The 26,658-nt window shown below is 51.2% G+C and overlaps 1 protein-coding gene across 2 annotated transcripts in view; it reads right to left on the bottom strand.

Annotated features, from left to right (window-relative positions):
• The window catches only part of TCERG1L (transcription elongation regulator 1 like), a 403,196-nt gene that overhangs the window by 372,396 nt on the left and 4,142 nt on the right, over window positions 1-26,658 (bottom strand). Inside the window, exon 2 of one of the 2 annotated variants that reach the window (XM_088791740.1) lies at window positions 1,388-1,604. The gene's annotated coding sequence lies outside the window, so the exon portion shown is untranslated. The remainder of the gene's footprint in view (window positions 1-1,387; window positions 1,605-26,658) is intronic. The other variant, XM_088791741.1, reaches the window with a different exon arrangement.

Raw genomic sequence — 26,658 nt, 5'->3', positions numbered from 1 at the left:
AGTTCTCCTGAAAGGGCTGGTGCCGTCCCATCCACAGCCAACAGCAGACAGGCGTGAGGACGCGGTCCCGGTCACAGGCCACCATCGCGGGAGAGCAATGTATGTTGCCCACTAGAATGCTTGGCAACATAAAGCCCCTGGCCACCACATGTCCCTTCATGGAGGAAGGGCTGATGCCTGCGGAGAACCTGTCTGCTGACCTGTGAGGCGGGAGGGAGGCCTTGTCCCGAGGCCCTGAGAGCTTGCGAGGTTGGCCTGAGTCCCGCCAGTGAGGGGCAGAGTGGGCTGCGCACCGTGCCTGGCCCGCCTGGGGGGTCCCACATGGGCCCTGCCCGGCCCAGAGCGAAGGGCCCCGGTCCCTCCATGGGGCCCCCAGGGTTACTTCCACATGAGCCCCCGTCCTACCCAGTATGCAGCGACCTTGTCGCAACTGCAGCCAGCAGAGGGAGGACGCGTCCAAACACACTGACCTGGGGGAAATGGGGGCCCAAGGGTGACGCACCAAGAGCCTGGAAAATGTTTGGGCTTTTTACTGAAACAGTCGCACTTCCGAGACTTTCTCTAGAAGCACTAACCGGGGGTTTCTCCTGACAAAGGCATCATGGCCGCTGGCCCTACCACCCCACTGAAATAACAGGAGAAATTTTTTAAAACTCTAAGCCCACAAGCACAAAGCCCGCAGATGAGGGGATGACAGGGAGAGGCGGAGACGGGCTGCAGAGTGTGAATGGGTGCGCCAACTGGGAGAGCCGGCCAAGCACGACGCCCGCACCCACTTATGTCAGGAGGCCGTCAGAGGCCGCGCAGGGGAGACCCACAGACGTAGGGATCAGAGCTCAGCCCCTCAAAGTGGAGGTTCAGGTGGCACTGGCAGGAGGTCTGTGCCCCCACAGACCCCTCACTGGCCCACACCACAGGCCCAACCGAGGACAGGGTGTCTTGCAATTCAGTATCTCCCATTAACCCAGCATAATGCAGAAAAGAGGTTTATTCTGAGAATACGAGACGTGACTGAAACACCAGCTCAGGAACGGCAGGGCTGGAAACCTCTGCCCCACCGAGAGCGGGCAAGAAACCGTCCTTCACAAGGGCCACCTGTGCCGTCCCCAGAGGCGGCTCCAGGTGGTTCCAGGTGGCCTGTGCTCTCAGGAGGCCGGCTTCTCAGGACTCCTACGCCCCGCACTGGCTGTTTTGGTGGGGTTTCAATGGCTACCCCATCTTTTTCACGTTTTAAAATTTTACATGCAGTAAAATTCACTTGTGTATAGTTCTGATTTAGGCATATCAGAATGCAACCACCGCCATAGTCAGAACACTGGCCACTCCCATCACACTAAAAATGCCCTTCTGCTGGCTTTTCGGTCAGCCCCAACCCCCCATCACTGACCTGGTTTCTGGTCCTCTAACCCTGCCTTCTCCTGACGTCATCTGAACAGGATGGTGGCCTCCCTCGCTCAGCACGTGTACTGGGGGCTCTTCCTCAGTGTGTGTGGCCAGCAGCTGTCCTGTGTGCTGCTGTCGTGCTCGTCACACACAGGCACCACGTCCTGTAGGTACCACAGTTGCTCATCCAGTCGGCCCTGGAAGGACATTTGGGTTGTTTTCTGTTGGGGCAATTATGAACAAAACCACTATAAATGCTCGTGCACAGGCTGTCAAGTGCTCATAACTTTTCATTTCTCTTGGGCGTTTTTCTAGGAGTGGGATTACTGTGTTGATTGGGAATATGTGCTTAACTTTGTAAAGGCTGCCTGGCTGTTTTCTGAGGTGGCTGTGCTGCTTTGCTTCCCCGCATCTGTGCACGAGAGCTCCAGGGGCTGCATTCGGTATTGTCACCAGCATCGCGTATTGTCACCAGCACTCATATTGTCAGCATCTTTTTGGTTTTTTAGCCCTTCAAATAGTGGTACCCCTCAGGGTCTGACTTGTGTTTCCATAGTGACAGATGATGAGCATCTTGTCGTGCACTGATTTGTCATCCATGTCTATTAGTTAGTGAAGCATCTGTTCAAGTCATTTGCCTGTTTATTAAATTACATTCTTTCTTTTCCTATTGTTGAATCTAGAGGTTGAGTTACACGCCCGAAACACACATCTTTCTCAGATGCATGATTCGCAGACTTTCCCTTCAATTGTGGCTTGCCTTTTCTTTTTTTAACAGCATCTTCTAAAGGGAAGTTTTTAACTTTGACAAAGTTTGGTTTATTAATGTTTTCTTTTATGATTTGTCATTTCAGTATAATACGTAAGAAATCTTTACTGAACCCAAGGTCACAAAGACTTTCTCCTATGTTTTCAACTAGAAGGTTTTTTAAAAAGTTCTCCCTATAGGTATTTAAAGTTAAATTTCAGAACCTTTGGGATGGAAGAGGCAACAAAGGCAAACCTGAGGCCGGGGCAGAGACTGGTAAGAATCGGGACAGAACTGGTAAATGTCCTGGGTGATGTAGCTTGTGGATGTGCATGGAGTAATAACAGGACATGCAACTAAAGCCCAAGAAAATAATTCCTGTAGGACAGAGTTAGAAAATAGGAAAGCAACTCAACAGAATGACTGTTTCTTTCAGCCGCTGAAAACAAGGGCCAGGTATTGGAATGTGTTAACAAAGTATCCATGTCTACACCTTCCGTATTAACTACATCAGATACATTTTTAATCTGGTTACTTTACCGGCAGGGAGGCAGACAGAGACCTGCAGGGCCTTCCTAACGGGTGCCTCACACAGCAGAGCGGGGGCTTCTTTACCTCATCAAAGGACACTTTCTCTCAGGGAGTCAACCGTGACTGATTCACACATGTGAACAGACTTCAGGGGTGCTTTTGTAAAACTTTTCTGAGTCAGAGGACAAAACATTTAAAAATAAACAAATAAATTTTAAAACGTTTAAATCACACAAGGGAGAAAAAGATCTCATTTCATAACTACTATCTAGAGAAAAGAAAATGGTCCCACACTGTGATGAATTAAGGGATTTAAAAAGATGGGGCAGGGCCAGCCCGGTGGCTCAGGTGGTTGGAGCTCCATGCTCCTAACTCTGAAAGCTGCTGGTTCAATTCCCACATGAGCCAGTGGGCTCTCAACCACAAGGTTGCCAGTTCAACTCCTCGAGTCCCTCAAGGGATGGTGGGCAGCACCCCCTGCAACTAAGATTGAACACGGCACCTTGAGCTGAGCTGCCGCTGAGCTCCCGGATGGTTCAGTTGGTTGGAGCTCGTCCTCTCAACCACAAGGTTGCTGGTTCGATTCCCGCAAGGGATGGTGGGCTGCGCCCCCTGCAGCTAGCAACGGCAACTGGACCTGGAGCTGAGCTGCACCCTCCACAACTAAGACTGAAGGGACAACAACTTGACTTGGAAAAAGTCCTGGAAGTGCACACTGTTCCCCAATAAAGTCCTGTTCCCCTTCCCCAATAAAATCTTAAAAAAAAAAAAAAGATGGGGCAGATGGAGAAGAGAGAGAAAAATAGGAAGAAAATGAAATTCCAGGGCAAAAAGGACATGAAGACGCGTCGGGATTGAGAGCAGCAGGAGGCCAGTGGGGCATGCAGAGAAAAGGACGAAGACTTGGTGTTCGCCGCAGACTTTGGAGAAACTGGTTACATTTTGGAAATGCAACCATTTTCTTGGCGATTTATGATGAATTATCAACGTATAAAATACTGATTTTCCATAAACGTTAAGATTTGGGGTATGTGCCAATGTTTACTGCAACGCTATTCCTGTCTCTATCTCTCTATCTCTTTATCTCTCTGTCTCTGTCTCTGTCTCTCTGTCTCTCTCTCTCTGTCCATGTTGGGACGCTGCCCCCTGCTGCCCACAGTGCGAATGGCGCTGTTGTCCCCACAGACCTCGCAGGAACTGCACCCCAACAGTCTGTACACCCACACCCAGCCCGACGGCACCCTCGTCCAGCCAGGGCCCACGAGAGCCCACTCCCATGGCCGGGAGGCAGGCCCATGATCTCAGCACTGCCCCCACGCCCCGAGGTGAGTGTGAGGCAGGCCACGCTGCACGCTGTCTGCTCGCTCACCTGCTGACCTCCCCTCCCAAAAGTGGGAGCCAATGGATGGTTCCCTGCACACACCACGCAGCATAGCTGTGCAGTGGGCTGTACCAGCCAGGTTTGTGTGCGTGTCTGCAGGATGTGCGCACAACAGCAAGTCGCCTCGCGAGGCGTTTTCATAGAAATGACCCCGCTGTGAAGCAACGCATGACTCTGTGTGTTTATGTACACAGAGACAGCGAGGCAGACAGAGAGACAGAGAGAGAGATTTCAAGGGACTGGCTCACACTCTCATGGAGGCTGCAAGCCTGTCTCTGCAGGGCAGCGCAGGCTGGAGACCCGGGAAGAGCTGCTGCTGCAGCTCTAGCACAAAGGCCGCCTGCAGGCACAAGTCCCCACTCCTTGGACAAGGTCGCCTTTTCCTTAAGGCCTTCACCTCACTAGACAAGGCCCACCAGCACGTCACGTAGGGTACCCTGCTTTACTCAAAGTCCACTGATTTCAGTGTTCCTCTCACCCAAGAAACACCTTCACAGCCACATCGGGAGTAATGTTTGACCAAACGCCCAGGTACCATGGCCCAGCCAAGTGGACACATGAAATCCATCATCCCAGGGGTCTTGAGCAAAGGAACCCTCCAAAGGGACGGGCCACTGCCGAGCAAACTCACTGGGCCAGAACCTCAGAGGGAATGTGGAGATTGTGCAGCCTCTAAGGAAGGACGGTGAAGCTGGGAGACTCACTCCCAGGGAGAGAAGGGCCACCACAGATGGTGCGTGTGCCCAGCGGGACCTGGGCTGGCGGAGGGGACAAGTCCCCACATGAAGGTGTAAGTGTGGTGCTACCTGAATCGGCTCTAAACCCAGCTCGTCCATTTGCTTTTCTTGAAATAAGCAAGATGATTTTTACAACCACACAGCGGAATGTCTGAAAATAATTGAGAACCCTTTCTAAACAGTGAGATGGGAGTCATACTGCATCAGACCTGTAAAATTCCAACGTCACCAACAGAATGCTGTCCGCATGGCCCAGCCCAGAGCCACGTGGGACCATCAAGGACCCACCTGAAGTGGAGCAGCACCATAACAGGTATCAGGCAGCTCGCTGAGGTCCAGTAGCTTGTGTGACACGAGGTGCTGGCAGAAGTGGCTATGAAGGAACCCAGAATCCTGTGTCATGCCATGCATAAAAATAAACTCCATATGGAATAGAGATGGAAAGTGTAAAAATACTGAAAGATAACTGAAGACACCATCCTATATCCTTGGGAGGAGAGAGACATGCCCCCATAGGCGAGGTAACTAGAAGTCACAAAGGAAATGCGACTATCCTGTGAGCTGCAAACATTTCCCCTCCCTGTTATCTGTTTCTAGTATAATTTGCAACGTTTTTAAAACAGACGTGAAATTCTCCTCTACTCAAGTTCCTGCACACTGACAAAAAGACACAACCGACAGCTAGGGACAGAAGAGGCAGCCCCAGAGGACAGGGGACGAAGGGTGGCCATCCACCCTCCAGGCAGGCAGCTGCGCCTGCATCCGAGGGCTGCATCCAGCCCAGCCAGTGACCAGGCTGCTCAGGCGGCCCCCTGAGCAGCTGAGGTGACCAGTACTCAGACGCAGGGACCCCCAGACAAAGGAGCCCCTTGGAATGCACCCTTGCTGTCACGCAGGTATGACTGGCTGTCACTCTGTAGCTCATGAGGCAGCAAATACTGACATCCTCAGGCTTTACTTCCTTAGGGGACAGTGTGGTGGCCAAAGGAAATATGTCCTGGTCCACAAGGTATCCCCTGGGAAGGTTCCCTGACCCAGGAAGGGGGTGGTCCTGGAACCCCTTTCCAAGACAGTCGCATCAATTAAAAAGAGAACTGTCCCTGAGAGTCTGCTTGGCAAGGCACGCGCATGTCTGACAAGGAGCTCGCTCATGTCTGGGGTGGGGCTTGTTTGCAGTGACTCGTGACGCACACCAGACCCTGCCAGCACCGCGTCCACAAGGCCACCTGGCATCCGTCCCCGTTCAGTCCCATCAGTCATGGAACCCGAAGCAGTTCTGACAGGAAGACGCCATCCCAGAAACCTGGCCTCGCCCAGTAAAAGAGGATTTTTTTTTTATTTATTTATTTTTAGCTAAACCAGAGGATGGAGCCAATTTCTGCACACTTGGCCCTGACGGCTCTCTGTTGGACGATCTGTGACATATTAGTCTTTCCTTTTAGCTCATTTCATTTCATTTTATTTCCAATACTCCAAGACTGGGAGCCTCGGGCCCACAAACAGAGGGAGCTTAGAAGCAGATGGTCAGAGAAGGAAGAAACGAAGATAAAATAAAATCTCCTGTTTCTTTTAACTGCCGTTAGTTTAGTGGGTATAAAGTTTTGGTGTTGCCAGATGAAAAAGTTCTAGATGTCTGCTGCAAAACAGTGTGACTGTAGTTCACACAACTGAACTGCACACTCACAAATGGTTAGGACAGAGAAAAGTAACCGCCCCAAACAATAACAGCAAGAGTGTATGGGGCAATTATAGCTCGTGCGTCAGTGAGATGGATGGAAGGACGTCATGGGACGCGAGGGAGGAACTGGGGACAGGCCACTTAAGGTGACGGCACCACATGCCAAGTGGTGCAGTGTTACTTGGAGGTGAACTGAGGCAGTTTCAAAATGTATACTGTAAACCCTGGTGCAACCACTACAAATGTCTTTAAAAGAAGGATGGTTGACATGCTGAATAGAGGACATAGAACAGAATCATATAAAATACTCAATTAAAACCAGAGAAGGAAGAACAAGGGTGAGAAAAGAAACAAAGAACAAATGCAAGGAAAAGAAAACGGTTACAAACATGGTAGTTATTAATTCAACAGTATCAATAATCACTTTAAACTGAATGGTCTAAATACAGCAATTGAACATGGAGATTGTCAGACTGCATTTTTAGAAAACAAGACCCAACTGTAAGTAAGCTGACCACAATAAACCCACTTTAAGTATAAAGACTAGGCTAGGTTCAAAGTAAAGGGTGGGAAAGGTATACCAGGGAGCACTAATCACAAGAAAGCTAGGCTGGCTGCACTGATTTTATGCTTCAGAACAAGAAAAGTTATCAGGGAACAAGAGGGGCATCCCATAATGACACAGACGTCAGCCCTCAGCGGACGTAACAACCCTAAACGTGTGTGCACCTAACAGCAGGCGCCGTCACACACGAGACAGAAGTGAAGGGAGAGGTAAGGAGACCCAGCACTGGAGCTGCAGACTTCACCCTACTCAGTGACGGACAGGTCCCGCAGGCGGAGACTAACAAGGACACAGCTGCACTCAAAGTACCGTCAGCCAAGTGGACAGAAATGACATCTGTGCAGTGCTGCACCAACAACAGCTGAACACACACTTCTACACAGAAAGGATGACGAAAGCCTATTACTTCCCTATATACCAGCAGTGAACAACTAGACTTGGAAATCTTAAAAACAATACAATTTACAATGGCTCCAAAAACTAAAGTACTTGCGTATATACTTAGGTAAGAAAATGTTACAGGATCTATATACAAAATCATGAGAAAACACCAGCAAAAAAAAAAACACAAAGCGCTAAATAAATGAGGAGAAACTCCGCTCAGGACTGTAAAATTGTTGGTAAGGCATCGGTTCTTCCCCGCTTGAGCTTTAGGTTCAGTGCTGCTCCAAAGCCATTTTGGATCTGCTGAGAAACTGATTCTAAAGTGGATGCGGAAAGACAAAAGACCTAGAAAAAGCTATTGTGAGGAAGCATTCACTTGAAGGACTCACCCTACCCAATTTCAGGAGCTGTTACCAAGCTCCAGCAGGCATGGTGTTGGCAAGAGAAAGGACGAGCAGGTTCATGGGCCAGGACACAGACCACACGGACCCTCGTGAAGAGTCGAGCTACTTTTCACAAAGGTGCAACAGCAGTTCAAAGAAATGATAGTCTTTTCAACAAAGGGAGCAACTGCATGACCACGTGCAAAGAAAGAAAAGAACCTATGCACAGATCTCATACCTCTCTGTCTCTCTCTCTCTCTCTGTCTCTTTTTCTGTCTCACACACACGCGCACGCATGCACTCAAAATAAATGACTTCTCACAGGCACAGGCCTTTCTTTGGGGTAATGAAAATGTTCTGGGATCGGGTAGTGGTGACTGTTTCACAACTTGTGACTATATTAAAGACCACTGAATTGTCCACTTTAAGAGAATGAATTTTAAGATATGGAATCACATCTCAGTAAAATAGAATTAACTCAAATGGTTCATAGATCGAAACGTGATATGCCTAACTATAAAAGTTCTAGAGGAAACCATAAAAAGTCTACATGACCTTGGGTTTGGAGATGAGTTTTCAGACACAACACTAAACAGCCTGATCCATAAAAAAAAAAAAAAAAATGATAATGTGGACCTTATTAAATTTCAAATTTTCTTCTCTGTGAAAGATGTTGTAAAGAGAATGAAAAAAGACTTCACAGACTGGGGAAAGTATTTGCAAAACACATAAAGGGTTGGTATCCAAAATATCCACAGAAACACTTAAAATTCAACAATATGGTATCAAACAAACCCATTTGAAAACCGGGAAAAGATCTGAAGGGACACCTAGATGACGGCAAACAAGCACAGGAAAGAGGCTAAGATCACTTGTAAGCAGGAGACCCCCCAGCAACACAGCAGCAGCGAGACACCACTGTGTACCTGTGAACGGTGAGGACCCAGCACACAGACCCACTAAGAGCTGATGAGTGCAGACCAGCGGGACTGTCACTCCCTGGTGGGGATGCAGGGGGGGCAGCCACTTTGGAGACAGCTGCACGGGCTCTCAGAAAGCTAAACACCGTCCTACCAAACTCCTAGGGCTTCAGCTGACTGACGGGAAGCTTGGGCCCCACAAAATCTCCATGAAAAGCTTGTGTGAGCAGATGCTGCCTGGCTGGAGTGACGCCCACGCTGGGCCTTGGGCCAGAGTTGGGCTGGCTGCTCAGGGTGGACCACGGGCCTAACAGCTGGACGGACCTCTGAGGGGGTGGCTGTTGCTGTACCTAGACCCCAAGTGACGGACCCCTATGGCCGAGCAGGCCCTCAGTCAGCCCCAGGCCATTTCTGAATCCTGCTGAATCCTGAAAGGGACATGGAAACGCCTCCAGTTACATCCAAAGCCACTTGCAAGTCACCAAGGGATGCAGGCCTGAGAAGAGGCCATGCTTCTGCCTGTCACTGGGGGCAGCCGTGGGGGTGTCCCTGGTGTGGCCCTGGGGGTGGCCCTGAGGGTGGCCCTGGTGTGGCCCTGGGGGTGGCCCTGAGGGTGGCCCTGGGGGTGGCCCTGGGGTGTCCCTGGGGTGTCGCTTGGGGTGGCCCTGGGGTGTCCCTGGGGGTGTCCCTGGGGTGTCGCTTGGGGTGGCCCTGGGGTGGCCCTGGGGTGTCGCTGGGGGTGTCCCTGGGGGTGGCCCTGGGGGTGGCCCTGAGGGTGTCACTGGGGTGGCCCTGGGGGTGGCCTTGAGCAAAAGCACGAGTCAGTGAGCGCGGCTTCATTACCGGCACATCACACTGGGCTTCGGCGAGACGGGGGCTGGCGGTGGCCACTGGGGGTGGGGGTGGGGGGTGAGGAGACGGGGGCTGACGGGGGCTGAGTCCTGACCCCGGCCCTCGGGCTCCAGGCCCTGGGTCGGCCTTCCTGGGCCAGGCTGGCCTCTGGCACCCGGCCCCGGGCACTGGAAAGAGTCAAATGGATGGGATGGGAGAGGGTTTTATAAATTGCCGAGAACTAAACAAATGTCGGGGCTATTATTATTATTCCTTATCAAATTAACTACCCATATTCTATAATTGCAAAGCGCTTCCGAGCGGAGCAGACCAGGCACCAGGGCTCATTAAAAATCCCCAGCGACTCCACACCATTTTGCTGACCTTTGCATTAATTCTTGCCTTTTCTCTCATTAATGCTATTCCTGGAGCTGTTAGTAGCTCCGTCTGTCCCCTAATGAAATAATGGCCCAGGGTCACTCACTTCAGTGTCTCCATGTTCATCACGCTGCCAGCCCAAGGCACCCCCACTCCAGCGGTGTTTCTGAGGCCGGTGCCAGCTGACTAGGCGGACGTCACCCAGTCGCCCACGTGGCATGCACGGACTGTGCCTTGAACAGCAATTATTAAGAGCTTGCAACTTTCAGGGGGAAAAAAATCACTTTTACAAATAATGAGGTTGGGACTCAAGGCTCCCTGCAGCAAAAGGCCGCTGATGACTCGCAGTCTCTTCGCCAAATTCTTACCCTGAAGTTTGGGGCCGGACACGGAGAGGAGGCCCTTCTCCTGGTTTCTTCTTCGGAACTGGGCGAGGCCACCTCGTTATGCTCACCTGTGGGTGAGCGTCCAGACAAGCCTTCCACGGAGGTCTATTCTCACACAGCCCCTCATAGCTACTGACTTAAGTTAGAAATACTGCTCTGAGTTCTCGTGGGTGCAACCACTACACATGTAGGTTTCAAAGTGAGTTTGAAGTTTAAGGTGGGTCAACGCCAAAACAAAATACACAAACCAATTTAAAAATGAGCAAAATTTCAAACACACATTTCTCAAAAAAAGACAAATGACCAGCAAGCACATGAAAAACCGTTCAACATCACTGATCATTAGGGAAACACAAATCAAAACCACAAAGCGATACCACCTCACACTTTAGAATGGCTCCTATCAAAAAGAGAGACAGAGAGAGAGGGAGAGCAAACAAGCGTTGATGGGATGTGGAGAAATCAGCCCGTCGTGCACTGTGAAGGGGATGGAAAACGCACAGCCGCTGTGGAGAACAGTATGTCTGTTCCTTAAAACACTCCAACACAGAACTACTGTACGATCCAGCACTCCCACTTCTGGGTATTTATCCAAAAGAACTGAAAGCAGAGCCTGGACAGGTATTGTACACCTATGTACATGCAGCACTATTTACAACAGCCAAAAGGTAGAAAGAACCCAAGTGTCTAAAAATGAATGAATAGATAAGCAAAATGTGGCCTATTGTACAACAAAATATAATATTATTCAGCCTTTAAAGGAAGGACCTTCTGACACCTGCTATAACATGGATGGACCTGGAGGACATTACGATGAGAGAAACAAGCCGGTCACAGAAGGACAAATACTGTGTGATTCCACTTATGTGACGTCCCTAGAGTAGTCAAATCCATAGAGACAGAAAGCAGGACAGTGAGTGCCGGGGCTGGGGGAGGGGAGTGAGGAGTTTCTGTTTAATGGGACAGAGTGTCAGTTTGGGAAGATGGAAAGTTCTGGTAATGCACAGGGGTGATGGCCACACACCTGTGAATGCACTCATTGCCCCTGATCTGCACACTTGAAAATAGTTAAAATGGTCGATTTTATGTTGTGTATATTTTACCACAATAAAAAAGTAAAAATAAAATGTACTAAAAAAAAAAAAAGTTGAAGGTGGGTCCCCTAACCACGCTTAGATAAAGCCTGAGCAGATAGCAGCAGGACTTGTTTGCAGGGACAAATACATGGGTTCCTGAGGCTGTACGGGGCGCTGCCGGGGCCAGCAGAAGAGATGCCACCTACAGGCATGGGTCGCCATCCTCCGCGCCCAAACCCTCGTGAGCCTCAAGAAAGCATTTCACAAGCTGAGCTCAGGAGAGCACGGATGTTGTTTATGTTCTAACAATATTAACTACAATTCTAACTTGATTATATTCAACCTGTCCTATCATTGTGACCCATCTCACTTGAGATCACGGCAAGATAGACCCTGTGAGAGCTTCTGCTGTATGACTCAGCAGATCCCATGTCCCTTAATGTCACAGAATGGACCCAGAGCCTCGAGGCCTAAGATGGGCCCAGCTCTGCCTTTCACACAAAGTCTGAATAGGTCTTTACCTGAGGGTGTTGAAGCAGCTCTGTACCCAGCCAGGAGGCATAGCAGCCCTACCTCATACATAGAAACAAACACAGGGAGGCAGCCAAAATGGGGAGACAAAGAAACATGTCCCAAATGAAAGAACAGAACAAAGCTCCAGAAAAAAACTAAACAAAATGGAGATAAGCAATCTACCAGACGCAGAGTCCAAAACACTGGTTATAAGGATGCTCAATGATCTCAGGGAGAACTTCAACAGAGAGACAGGAAGCCCAAAAATGGAGATGGAAACCATGAAAACGAACCGGTCAGAAATAAAGCCTACAATAATGGATATGAAGAATATATTAGAGGGAATCAACAGAAGATTAGATGAAGCAGAGGATTGAATCAGCGATTTGGGAGATAAGGTAGCAGAAAACACGCAATGAGAACAGCAAAAAGGAAAAAGAATCCAAAAAAATGAGTATAGTTTAAGGGGCCTCTGGGACAATCTCAAGTGTTAACAGCATTCTCATCATAGGGGCACCAGAAGGAGAAGAGAGACCGCAAAGGACTGTAAACCTGCTTGAATAACTAATGACTGAAAACTTTCCTAACTTGTGGAAGGAAACAGACATACAAGCCCAGGAAGCGCAGAGAGTCCCAAACAAGATGAGCCCAAAGAGGCCGAAAACAAGACACATCATAATTAAAATGGCGAAGGTTAAAACAAGGAGAGAATCTTAAAAGGAGCAAAAGAAAAGCAGTTAGTTACCTACACGGGAATTCCCATGACTGTCAGCTGCTTTCTCAACAGAAACTCTGCAGGTCAGAAGGGATTGGGTGGAAATATTCGAAGTGAAAATATTCAAAGTGATGTAAAGCAAGGACCTAAAACCAAGATAACTCTACCCAGCAAGGCTATCATTTAAAATCAAAGGACAGATAAAGAGCTTCCCAGACAAGAAAAAGCTAAAGGGGTTCATCACCACCAAGCAAGTATTATAAGAAATGCCAGAGGAACTTCTTTAAGATAGAAAAATAAAAAATATGAATAATAAAATGGTAATAACTACATATCTATCAACAATTGCTTTCAATGTAAATGGATTAAATGCTCCACTCAGAAGACATAGGAGGGCTGAATGAATAAGGAAACAAGACCCTTACATATGCTGCCAACAGGAGACTCATTTCAGATTGAAAGACACACACAGACTGAAAGTAAAGGGATGGAAAAGTTATTTCATGAGATTGGAAATTTAAAAAAAAAATTTCGGAGTACCAGACAAAATAGACTTTAAAACAAAAGCTATAACAAGAGACGAGGAAGGAACCAGTAATCTCACTTCCTGATATTATCCAAAGAAACCCAAATGCTATTTTGAAGGGACCTGTGCATCCATGTGTTCATTGCAGCATTGTTTACAGTGGACAAGATGTGGAGGCAGCCTGGGTTCTTCTGTCCATAGAAGAATGGATAAAGAGGAGGTGGTACATATATAAAATGAAATATTGCTCGGCCATGGAAGGGAATGGATTCCTGCCATCTGTGGTGGCATGGATGGACCTGGAGGGTGTTGTGCTGAGTGGAGTATGTCAGACAGAGAAAGACAGATGCAGTGTGATTTCACTTATATGTGGAATCTAAAGAACAAAATAGACAAACAAAACAGAAACAAACTCATAGATACAGAGAACATTTGATGGTTGCCAGATGGGAGGGGGGTGAGGGATGGATGAAAAAGGGGAAGGGATTAAGAAGTACAAATTGGTAGTTACACAGTAGTCATGGGGAGGTGGGTGCAGCATAAGGAATATAGTCAATAATATTGTAATAACCATGTATGGTGTCAGGTAGGGACTGGGCTTATCGCTTTGTAAGGTATATAAATGTCTAACCACTGTGCTGTACGCTAATAAATATAACATTGTATGTCACCTGTAATTGAAAAATTAAAAGTTACTTAAAATAATAATAGAAGTGTTACTACGCTGTATGTAAGAGCTTACTTTGCAGTTATGTTGAGCAGACTAAGTAAATCAGCACTGGCCCTTAGTCTGTTCAGGGAAAGTGAACTGTGGCGAATCTAACAAATACTCAGTAAGTCGCAGCTGATGCACGTTTTAGTGCATATTTAATTACGGGACACGCCTGCGCGCCATCACCTGCGACGGCCCGTGCTGGGGCAGGAGAGGCCCCGTGCCCGCCTCTCCATGGGAAGCACACTGCTTGGGGGTCCCCGGGCACCTAACAGGCTCCAGGACGAAGCGTGGCTTTCTCTCTGGGTGCACCACGGGCCTGGGACACCTGGGATGGGGACACATGCAGCCTGGAAGCGGGGACTGAGCGCTGCCACACAGCTGGACATGGCCCGGGACAGTTTTCCTTCCCGATGACCGAGGCCGGGGCAAGGCAGCGCCCAGTCTCAAAGAGCGTCACTCCCTCAGCGCTTTGCCACTGCCACAAAGGTGCCGCCGGTCGCCTCCCCCACGGCCCTGGGCCCAGCCCCGCTGCCTACGTGCAAAATCATGTGTCCCCTAAGCCCACTAGTGACGGTGACAGGGCACCTTTCCCAGCCAGCACTGGAGTCTGCGGTGTCCTGCAAACGCACGCAAACTACTCATTTGTTATTTCTATTATTTATTGAGTCTCGTATTTCCAACTCAATTCTTTTCTCCTTGACCTTGATATATTGGGCTAAAATGACAAGTGATAAAATGTGGAACACAAAATGAGCTCCAAATGAAAGGGAAATAAATCCTCGGGTCTAGTGACAGAAATTTCCAAAAGCTATTTGCATGTGTGCACTTAGAACGTCAGATAATTGAGAGATGTTAGCGAAAGGCAGTAAAACGTAACGCGTGATCACTTCGTGCTCCTTAAAAGTCTGCGTCACAGGACTCTGGCGAGACCAGGAGGCACTCGCGGGTCTCAGGTGCTCACGACACAGGCCACTCCCTCTGTCGGTGCACTCCCCACAGGGAGGTTTAACGAGACGACGTCAGCTGGGCTGACTGATGACCCGGCCGGATGTCACCCACTCCACAGCACAGACACTAGCCCAGGGTCCTCGCAGGGCCTGCTCCTGGCCTGCGCACACTTTCTCGTCCACTGCTCACCAAGCATGGGGGAGACTTCGGGCTCCGGGCTCCCAGGTGGGGGCCACTTCAGGTCCTGCATTCACCACCGGGCCTTGGAGCAGCAGAGAGCCACCTGGCCTCGAGCTGCTCAGACTGGAAGAAAACAGACTGTGTGCTTTGTCATGGGATGGAATGACAGTCGCTTGGCATTTGCATGTAGTTGCCCAAGGAATCTTTCCAGGAAGGTATTCCATGCCGTGGTCTGAGAACCCCCACCCTCCAACTGAACCCTGGGGAACCTAAGGGGCTGAGCTAGTGCCTCCAGTTGCCAGCAGGCGTCACCGTCACGGTGGGAAGCAAGTCCCCGCAGCACCCCGCCCACAGAGCCCTCCCTGCCCAGGTGGCCAGGTGCCCAGCCAGGGCTTTCCTAGTCTGCACTGAGCATCAGCCATCCTGCAAGGCACCCGTGTCACCTCCCGGCCAGGACCAGCCTGTTCCCCCAGGACCCTCTGACGGCCCTGGTCCTTCTGAGTGGGGATGCAAGCGGGGACCCCCCCAAAGCAGCGGAGAAGCTCCCAAATGCTGAGCGTCTTGAGGAAAGGGGCCCAGAGTCTGACCTTCATGCAGAGGACCCTGCTGCCACAGGACCCGGGGGGAAAGGGGAAGCCTCGGGTACCCTTCCCCCACCGCGTGTTCCGTCCGTCACTCGGAGGGGTAGTCGTGGGGCTCTTCCCAGAGCATGACGTCTACTCTTACTAACCAGAAGGGGACACGCAGGCCCGCGGGCCCCTCACAGCTCTAGGGCAGTGGGCACAGGGAGGACAGACCAGAGTGGCTCGTGTCCAGGAGGCCAACTCAGCAAGCCAAGCCGGGACCTTCATCCTGAGCAACCAAGGGCGCCGGGCGCAAGGAAGGGGGTCTGCGAGGTGACAGAGCACCCAGAGACTGGCCTTGCAATGGGTGGGCTCAGCGGCGGGTTGTGCCAGGGACGCCCTCCACACCTGGTCCCGGGGCCTGGCTGAGAGGACGCCCTGAGAGCTGCAGCTTCTTCCGGGAAGTCGCCCAAAGTTCCGCCCTATGCCCTGGTGAAGAGGACAGGAGCCAGGCCCAGCGCGGGGGCGGCCGATCTCAGAGCCTCCGGCCTCCTCCGCCAGGTGGAAGTGGAGGGGCTGCTACAGGACCTCAACAGCCCAACACCCGCCTCCCCAAAAGGAAGCATGTCAACTTGGCTACCCCTGTCCAGTTTCCCCGGTACTAGAAAATGGCTTTGTTCCCCTCGGAGCCCTGGAAATCTAAATGAAATGTGAACCAAATACACTGTTTCCTAGAAAATGGTGGTTCTGGCAAGCGGTGGCATCCCAGGGCCATCACTGGGGCTCCTGGCTCACAGGGACTGTGCCCACGCCACGACCCGTGCCCAGCACTGCTCTGGCAATGCTGCAGGACCAAGGGACCGGTGTGGATGATGGAGCAGGTGGCCAGCACCTGGCTGCAATCGCACGCATGACTGGACTGTCATGCGGGGTCTCTGGTCCCGCTCCCCGCACTAGAACGCAGGACATGGGGAGGCCAAAAAGGAACACCCACAGAGCCATAGATGGGGGAGTCATACCACTATATTCTCGCTGGCGGCTGGGTTGGAGACACGGGAAGGAGGAGCCACACGGTCTGCAATCCGCCATCCGCTTCTCTGCCAACCAACACCCTTGCCAGTGTAGCCACGGCAGTTATATTAGTGGCTAATGGCTAACCGGGAACAACTGATGGCCATCTACTCCCCGAGCCAGCATCTTTCCACGTGATGTCGAGAGCCTGGAAACTTGGAAACTGCTCTCCGGGATTCTGTCCCCACACAGCCAACTCATTTCTCTGTTTGTCAGACCTGATTGTGACACGAATACTGACAAACTGCTCTAAACTTCTCATCACAGACCTTTGGAGACACCAGTCACAGTTTCCTGACACCCTCTTCCCAGAGCTCCGTGAAAACTGACCCTCCGTGAAAATGAGACACCGAGGGAATGTTCCAACAGGGTCTCCTTCACAGGTGGGGACTTCGTTCCCCAGTGGCCACCCCAGCGGGAAGACCTAGTGCCCAGGAGACGCATGAGAAGTGGGCTTTTGGGGGTTTTCTCCTTTCAAAGGAGGGAAGGCAAGTCCCTCCGTGTCATGGTCTCTGAAACAGTGAAAGTGAAAAGATGACCAACACAAAGATGGAAGGAAAGATGAGCAGCTGGAGCGGGTGAGACAATCTGGGAAAACAGAACCTGAGAGTCCTAATCAACTTCAACAACACTAACCTCATTCAAAACTTCCTCTTGTTGTTTTGCAACAAATTAGCAAAACAAAGTAGCAAAAGTCCAACAAAACTTAAGGTTACTTTGGACAGAGGAGAGGCAACTGGCTCGCAGTCCCTTAAAATGAGGCCCAAGAGCGCCACCGTGTGGCAAGTGTCTCTCATGACCTCTGTTTGTGCTCAGCCTTTATGAGTTCCTGCTTTGACACGGTGTCATTTTCTTGAAGGCCTGGGCAGTCCTCGCCCCCTCCCAGCACACACACCCCATCCCGCTGGAAGTGTCCCAGGGGTGGGAGCAGGTGGTCAGCAGACAACCTCCAGGGAGCACCCTGCTTTCTGCTCGGGAATCCTACCCCATCTATTACTCCGTGAGTGTGGGGCGTCTCTCCACATTGGGTTTAAAGGGTGAAGGGGGCTCAGCAGCGAGTGGGGTTTTCTTATCCTTGGAACTGACAAAAACGCAAAACCCATCAGTCAGGGTGTCTGCCTTCTGAGTGTGTCATAGGGTGGGTCTACATCGCCCCCCAAAAGGATGTTTAGCCCCCCCCCTCACTCCCCAGGAGGATATAATGGAGATTGAGGGGATCACACTGCACCTTCCAACCAGGTCTTAGGGAAACATGGCCCCCTACTCCCTTGAGGAGGACAGAGGCTGCCGCCTGTTTTTGCATGATTTGCTTCTCCGGGGACAGACGCAGCCTGATGACAGATGTCAGGCTGTCTCTCCCACAGGGCTGCTGCAGTGGCCACATGCAGGCTGATGGCAGGACTCCACCCCAATCCTCCAGGTCTCTGCTCTGGGGCAGAGAGGACAGTCACCCCCAGCCTAAGGGGGCTTCTACCCTGGGCCCAAGACCGGGTTAGGGCTTTTTCATCCAGAGGCCCCACTATACTCACCAGGGAACCCCAACGTGGCATCAGGACTGACCACAGGCTGGGAGACAGCAGCAGAGACCCGACCCCAGGCCCCACGGTCACTTCCCACAGCCAGCAGCCTCATCCGTCCTGGCAGTGACAGGCCTCAGCACGAAGCCTTCAGCAGAGGCTCTGAGGGGGCCCCACTTGGGACCTTGGTCAATGATGCTGTCCCCCGCAGAGCTCCACGGTCAGTGATGGAGCCCGGGAAATGAAGGCTGGCTGGGGAAGCACGGCTCCCCTTCTGGCCCCCAGGAGTAGGGGTCCTGGGCCCCAGGGAGGCCAATTCTGGGCCGGGGTCCTAGGCTCCTAAAATATGCCCGCACCATTAAATCTGGAAAATAACTTCTAAATCAATTTAAAAGGGGGAACTTCTAACATAGCTTAGTGTTTACTAGAGGGGAACTTCCCCCCGCCTGATACAGAACACCGACCAGGGTCCTCTAGCTGGCACCGTATTCGATGGTGAGAACCTAGCAGCTGCCCTAAGGCAGGAACAAGGCAGGACGTGCCCTCTCATCACTCGCATTTAGCACCGTACTGAAGTCCCAGCTAACGCAACACACCAAGGAAACAAACACTGAGAGTGAAGAAACAAAACTGTCTTTGTTCACAGGTAGTCATGATTGTCTGTGTAGGGAATCTGAAAGACCCGACAAAAACCTCCTGGAAGTAATAAGCAATTACAGCAAAGTCACAGGATACAAGGGCAATACACAAAGTCATTTGCTTTCCTGTACACAGCAATGAATAAGTTGGTTTTCAGATTGAAAACACAATCCCATTTACATTGGCACCCAAAAAATGAAAATGCTTATGTATAAATCTAACAAAATATGTACAAGCACTATATGAGGAAAACTACAAAACTCTGAACGAAATCAGACATCTCAATAAATAGAGACAGTCCACGTCCGTGGAGAGGAAGACTCAATATTGTCAAGATGTCAGTTCTTCCCGATTACTTTATCTATAGAGTCAAGGCAACCCCAGCCAGAATCCCAGCTAGTTATTTTGTGGACATTAGCAAACTGATTATAAGGTTTATAAGGAGAGACAAAAAACCCAGAATAATATAGGGACCCACGACGGTGCAGATTAGATAAACAGTGTCTGCGTCCTTCTGTGAACACATCAAAATTACAACTAAATTACAGAACAATAAACCTGGAGAAGCATCTGAAGTCTGGCTGAACAGAAGTTTTATAACTAAGGATGTAAAGAAGCCACGTCGAGACTGGTAAGAGAAGTGGAGACATGAAACAGACTGGCCCCACACCTGAATGTAGTGGTTGAGACTGGGAGGGGTCTCTCAGCTGTGGGGGTTCCCCCCAGAGGAGCGAGGGACCCAGCCCCCTTTACCAGCCTCCCCAGCCAGGAGTATTGATGCCAGGAAGAGGAGCCCCCACAACATCTGGCTGTGAAAAACAGTGGGGATTTCTGACTATCTGGGTGAGACAAAATGTGGTAAGAAATCCAGGCGTCCTCTTAAAAAGGGACCACACACAGACTCACTCACTCACAGGCACTCACCTTGAGCTCCAGCGGAGGGATGGTGACTTGGGGTGCATTGGGGGCCTGCGGGAGGGCTGACAGAGGTGTGTGGCCTCAAGCGGAGGCCTGAAAGGCAGTTGCCACTTTCCCTATGAAGGGGACGGCAGGCGGGCACCATCTTTCCTGTGTTGAGCCCGCCCCCTATGCTTCCGGCCAAATCTGAATCTGATTGGTCTGGTGAGCTCCACCCTGCTGACTCACTAGGACCCCACCCCACCCAACTCCCCCAATGCCTGAGGCATTTTCTCTGCAAGCAGCCAGCCCTGCCCACATGTATTCTTTTCTGGAAAACTACTGGAGTCCTCGATGGGCTCAGAGACTTTTGCTGAGTAGCTCCAGGCTCAGCACAGGCACCAAACCAGAGTCTACATTACCTGGTAACCATAGTTCTTCCCACTGTAGTGACTACCTGAGACCTTGCCTCAGCTGACTCAGGTACCACACAAGGTGTTATCAGTGGCTGAACCTTGAGAGAGCCAGCAGGTGGCAGCAGGCCTTGGGTGTCCTGGCATTTTGCAGAGCTACCTAAGGCCTGGTACTGGTGGCAGCTATCGTCAGTTCACAGCATGACCTCTCCCATGCACCACCAGTTTCAGCACAGTCAGCAATCAACCACGGGTCACTTTATAGCTCCTACCAGGTATTCCCTGGACAGTCACAGGCAGCAGGTGACCTGGGCCTGCACTGGAGGCCCTCCCAAGAGGTCCCAAAACCAACATAGTTAGAGGCTGGCTTCAGACCACAGCAGAGCACCACCTAATTAGCCCCACAAGTGGCACACACAAAGGGTGGTTTCAACAGGCAAGAAAGCCCACTAGGGCGAATCCTGCTCCATGGGGTAAGCCCCGGGCACTGCAGCCCATAAGCTGTGGACGTGGCCAAACCCCACAGCCAATCAGCCAGAGGGTCAATCCTACCCACTGATGTACCAATAGCAATCAAGGCTCAACTATAACAGGAGGGCACACACAACCCACACAAGGGACACTCCAGAAGCACCTGGTACAAGTGAACAGGGAAATTGTGCCAGGGCCCCACAGGGCACCTACTATATAAGGCCACCCGGCCAAGACCAGGAGACATAGCAGATCTACCTAATACATAGAAACAAACACAGTAAAGGAGCGGCGATATAGTCAATTATACGGCAATATCTACATATAGTGCCAGGCGGGTGCTAGTCAGGGGGATTATATTTATCCCCTTGTATAATCTTAACTTACACAAATGTCTAACCACTATGCTTTACACCTGAAATTAATAAAAAATAATGTTGAATGTCAGCTGTAATTGAAAAATCAAAAGGTGGGGAATGAGGTGAAGGGGAATAAGACGTCCAAACGCAAGACTGAATGAGAACCAAGTGGGAGGACTGACAGCGCCCACCCCCAGACGTCCTGCACAGCTACAGTCATCAAGACAGGGTGGTGCTGCCGAAAGAACAGCCAAGGAGGTCCACGGAACAGAGCAGAGAGCCCAGAAATGGACCCTCGTGAACGGAGCTGGCTGCCCTTTGACACAGGAGCAAAGGCAGCTCAACGGGGAAAGGACAGTCTCTTCCCCAAATGCTGCCAGAACAAGTGGACATCCCCTCGCAGAAAAGTGCGTCTAGACAGATCTCACAGCCTTCACAGAATGAACTCAAAATGCACCACATTATCAAACGCACGCTATAAAACTCCTACAAAATAACAAAGGAGAAAGCCTAGATGACCTTGGCTTTGCAATTGGATCTAGATACAGCACCAAAAGCACAACATGAAAGAAAAGTGTGTGATTTGGACTTTGCTGGAATTTAAAAACTTCTGCTCTGTGGGGAAAACAAAAAAACAACAAACAAAACTAAAAGAATAAAAAGACAAGGCACAGACTGGGAGAAAATATCTGCAAAAGACACAGTTGGTAAAGGACAGGTATCCAAAATATATTAAGAAGCCCAGAGAAATTATATCGTTTGGTGCATTAGTTTTCTGGGGCTGCCCTAACAAGTTACCACAAACTTGGGGCTTAAAACAATGGACGTTTACTCTCTCACAGTTCTGGAGGCCACTGAGACAGTGAGAAGGTGTCAGCAGGGCACGCGCCCTCCAGAGGCTGGAGGGGACCCCCCTTGTGTCGTCAGCTTCAGCGGCTGCTGGTGCTCCTGGCTCCTGGCTTACTCAGTCTCCACCTCCATCTTCACACGCCTTCCCCCTCTGTGTCCATCTCCCGCTGCCTCTAAGGACACCTGTGAAGGCATTCAGGGCCCACCCAGGTAATGCGGGATGATCTCATTCGAGATCTTTAATCACATCTGCAAAGACTCTCCATCCAAACAGGTCACACTCCCAGGTGCCAGGACTTAGGACCTGGACACACCTCTGGGAGTGTGATCGGTTTAGCACAGTAGGCACAACAAAGGATTAGCTCTGAGGAGAAAGTGACAGATGCGGGCACAGGTGGCCAAGGAGACTGCAGCCACCAGGGAGCTGCGAGTTGGGGTGACGTTTGGAAAGGAGGCGCTGTGCTTCATGGGGAGATGAAGCCTCCAGGGGCGCTGGCTGGCAGTTCCTCCTTGGCGCTTCCCCGGAGGCTGAGTGAAGGTTCTACATTGGTTTTTACTCCTTCTGGATGTCAGCCCCATTTCTTTGCTACGTTTCTTCTAAATGCAGTGCAGAACCTGGACAGATGTCTTGAGGAAGAGGATTATTTAGAAAACTTTTATCTAAAGAGTCACAAAAAGTGAGGAGGATGCAGCTGAGCTGCTGCCCAGCAGCTGGTGTGCAGGGAGGGCCAGGGCACACCAGCCACCTGGCAGAGCAGGGAGGAGCTGATGGGCTCACAGGCCAAAGCTCAGAAGGCGGGGATGGCTGGTCCCCAGATTCTGACCCAGGGTGCTGACGGGCACCCGGGTGCGTGGGGGATGTGTCCGTCCACCTGTGAGATTTCACACCCCTCACAGAAGTGACCACCCCTCCCTGGATCCACCCGTCGCCTGTCCGCGCAGCGCCCTCCTGCTTCCCCCAGCTCGGCCAGCAGAGGGCAGCAGGCTGCCGAGGAAAGGCGCCAGGGCCCCCAGACGCAGTCGGAGCCGCCGCCGGCCACCGTCGTTGTGCCCACTGTGACAGGGATGGGCGGGGAACATGATTCCCGGCTCTAAAGTTCCCAAATGGAAACAGTTCACATTGAGATGAGTGACAGTTTTCAGAGCTTCGCTTATCTTTCCTTGTAGCCGGCAGGGCTGCCACGGGGTTCCACCCACCCAGGATGAAAAAGGAGGGGAGAGGGGTTGAGGACCTTGGGACCTGGCCCGCGCCCCTCGGAGGGACGGAGGGACGTGTGACACCAGCACAGGCTCAGGGATGAGCAGTCAGTCACCAGGCTCCCAAAATGGGGGTCGTCTGAGGTACGCAGTCACCCGATGGCACACCTGTTTAGAGAAAGTCCCTGGAGCCTGTAGTGGTGTCTGCACCCCAAGTTTACAACCACACACCAGGACTTGTTTTCTAGCTCAGAAGCAAAGCGTCTGTGAACTGGCCCCGGTCAGCCTTGGTCAGGTGGGAGGGCACAATCTTGCATTTGGTATTTTTAGTTGATTCTGGAACTACGAGTGTTTGAATGTGTCACCCTGAGACCCACTGCAGGCCCCTTAAATGTACAGCTCACGTTGTGGGTGAGATCCCTTGTGATGGTGTGTCTGCCTCGACTGTCGCCCCAGGAAGAAAGCAAGCGCTCACAGGACAGGGCCATGAACTCAGTTTGCCACCAGAAGGCAGATGGCGCTGACCACAAGACGAAAGACAAATCGCCTCCCCCGGCGGGGGCGGGGGCCGGGGCAGGGGCGGCTCTCCAGCGAGCAAGCGAGCGTCTGTCAGGAAATCAGTCACACTGACAGTCTCCCACTGGAGATGAGGGCGCATTATCAAGGAGCCTTTGAAGTACAAAGATCTTTCCTCAACAGAGAGAATTTCTGAGTTACTGAAATAAATGAGGGGATATCTGACATCTATTGCACACAATTTAAATTCAAATTGGCTCCCAGTAAGGGAACATTACAGGTAGTCTGAACTTCAAGCCTTGCACTCTGATCCGTCTGCTGATGTGGGTCCTAAACTGCTGCACATCTGCCTTAAGTTTTATAATTTATAGAACAAAACCGTATTGCAAATATCATGAAGCTAGTATTCTTTATTTTTGAGACGAAGTTATCCCCATCTGTGAATTATTTCTCTAAAGAAAAAAAAAAAAACACTTAAAATGAGCAAGTGTTTCCCTCACTTTTAAACACCTGATTAAAACATGGGAAATACCACATCTCTGACAATGTTCCAAACTGCAGAGGACTGCACAGGTGCGGGCAGCACGACACTCAGGAAGAAAGGTTTTCCCCAGAGGCACGTGCAGATTCCTTGCCGACCGGCTGTAAGGGACGCAGAGATGTGGCTCTGGCCACCTGCAGGCCCACAACTGCGCTCTCCTGCATCGAATGCAAAGGTCAGAGAAGCCCCGGTATTTCTGTGCAGGATAACAGGAGGGAAGTCTGAGTCCGAGGGGGGTTTGCCAGACCTGGCCCTGTTTGGATGAAATGTGACATGCTCTGATTTTCTAAATCACGCTGGGGGACAGACCGGAGAGCCTCCCATCCAGTGTCAGAAGGATCACGGCCACTGGACCAAGGCCCATGGCTGCTAGGACACCTTCAGACTCCAGGCAGCGTCTGCTGTGCAAGCTGGGTTGGGCTCACAGCCACGGCTCCACACACAGCCCCTCCTGTCCCCACACCCAGCTGATTGCACTGAGCTGAGCCCAGAGATAAATTGCAGGAGAGTACGTACAAGAGGAGAGGGCAAGAAGGGTCCTGAGGAGTGAGAAAGAAAGAGCCAGAAACTGCGCCATCATTGCCAAAAGGTGTTTGCAAAAGAGATACTGAAAACTGTCAGTGAAGGGCAGATGGGGCAGCTGCCCCCACGCCCAGTGGGGAAGCTGACAGACAGAAGCGTGGGATGGCCCCTGGAGCCACGCAGAAGCTTTGACATTGCAAAGCCCTCGCACCACAGATAAATCCGCAGCACTGAAATGTATTCATTTTTCCTTCAAAAGGACGTTACAAAAACACAAAGGACGACACAATCTATTGGAATCGTGCAGGCCGTAATGAGTAAAATGACAGCTCAGTCCCAGAGAGACAGGAAAGGCCCCCACTGCCCTCCCTGTGGTCACCACACCCACTAACCCGGCTGGGGAACAAGGCCACCTCGGGCAGCCCAGGAAACCCTCAGCTGGGCAGGAGCCCCTCCCATCCTCGCGTGGAGGGCTCACCCGGGGGCTTGCAGAAAACATGCTCCATCCTCCCAGCCTGGACAGGAAGTCCAGGGTTTATCAAGCATGTGACACTCGCAAAACACCATCAGCACGCAGGGTTGGTAATAGTCTCGAAGTTCCTGTTTTTCCAGAACACTCTTCTGGGCCTTTAATCTGTGTTCTTGACACTTACTTGATAAAACACAGGGCACAGTTGTCATGTTCAACCCACGCTCCTGGCTCAGTGGGGGATCCACTGGGAAAGTGCCTCCCAACACAGGAGCTGATGCCCACAGCGTTGGGGGAAGATCAGCATGGACCCTGCAGCCAGGCTGTGCAGTCGAGGGTCAGCCACTGTGTGCCTGGCATGGCCACCACTGGAGTTTCCAGAAGGAACAGCCCTGCCCGCACCTTCATTTCACACTGTAAGACTGATTTTAGACTGATCTCCTGAGTTTAAGAGGATACATGATACATTTGTGTTGTTTTAAGCCACAAAGGCTGGTTCAATATTTGAAAATTAATCAATGCAATCCATCACATCCACAGGCTAAAGAAGAATCACATGACCACATCCATAGGTGCAGAAAAAGCATCTGTTACTGGTTTGCTGTGAGCTTTTGTGAATAGGTGCTGGATTTTGTCAGATGCTTGGCCCGCAGGGCTGGGAAGACGAGGCAGCCTCCTAGCATTGCATCTGTGCTGAAATGCACTGCAAAGGACAGACAGTCCCCGCTCCACCAGGAGCCCAGCACCTACTGGGAATACGGCACCTGATCTCGCCATGATAACGGGGTATACATTGGGGGAGGGAGAGGGCACGTTCTCATGGACAGGTGAGAGCTATGAGCACGGCAAGAACAGCTCTGGTGGGAATCCGTTTCCTTGCCTCTTTCAGCTTCTAGGGCTGCCTCATGAGGTCACATGACCATTGGTTTGGGGGATTAGGACACAGACATCCTCAGGGGCCATCATTCAGCTGACCATGGGTGCTGCAGTGTCCCTGCCCGTGGGCTGCCTGTGGGATCACTCACGACCCCTCCTGACAGCCCCTCCACTCTAGCTGGGTTGTCACGGGCCCTTCCTTTCCCAGCCCAGAGACACGTGGACAGAGGGCGGCCTCCCACCCTTTCTCTTACACCTGCACCTCGGCTTTCTATCTTGAACTGGACAGAGTTTCAGATTTTGTTCCCTGGTTCTATACAGAGGGTGCCCCTTGGGGAAAAGGAGGTCCCCCAGCCAGTGGGAGAGGCTTGAGGGAGGAACGGAGGCATGAAGCTTCCCCCTCAAACCTGATACCATCTGTCTACGTGTGAACAGACCTCAGGCGCTTAGCGGCCTCTGCCTTCAGGCGGTGGTATCGAAGGCCCGTGGTTGGGGATTCTGGATTTCTTTTTCTTGATACAAAGGGAATGCCAAAATTCTGAGGAGTGGGGTTCCTCTTTGTGAGTGGGGCTCTGACGGAGGCTTAGAATCCAGAGGGTGGAAGAGCTTGGTGAGCCACCGGGGGGCTGCAGGGAAGGGGAGGTCGCAGGAGGGCAGAGGGCGTGATAGAGCACAGGGCTGAGAAAAGACTGGAATCCTTGAAAGAGGGAGCTAAGGGGAAGGAAGGACTAAGAAACTGGCATGAAGCAATTCTCGGCCAGCTGCTAAAGGTCCAGAAGG

Source organism: Rhinolophus sinicus, chromosome 15 (assembly GCF_057876585.1).
Source record: "Rhinolophus sinicus isolate RSI-liver-muscle chromosome 15, RSI-T2T, whole genome shotgun sequence".
NCBI lineage: Eukaryota > Metazoa > Chordata > Mammalia > Chiroptera > Rhinolophidae > Rhinolophus > Rhinolophus sinicus.
This window is presented reverse-complemented; position numbering and strand designations above follow the sequence as displayed.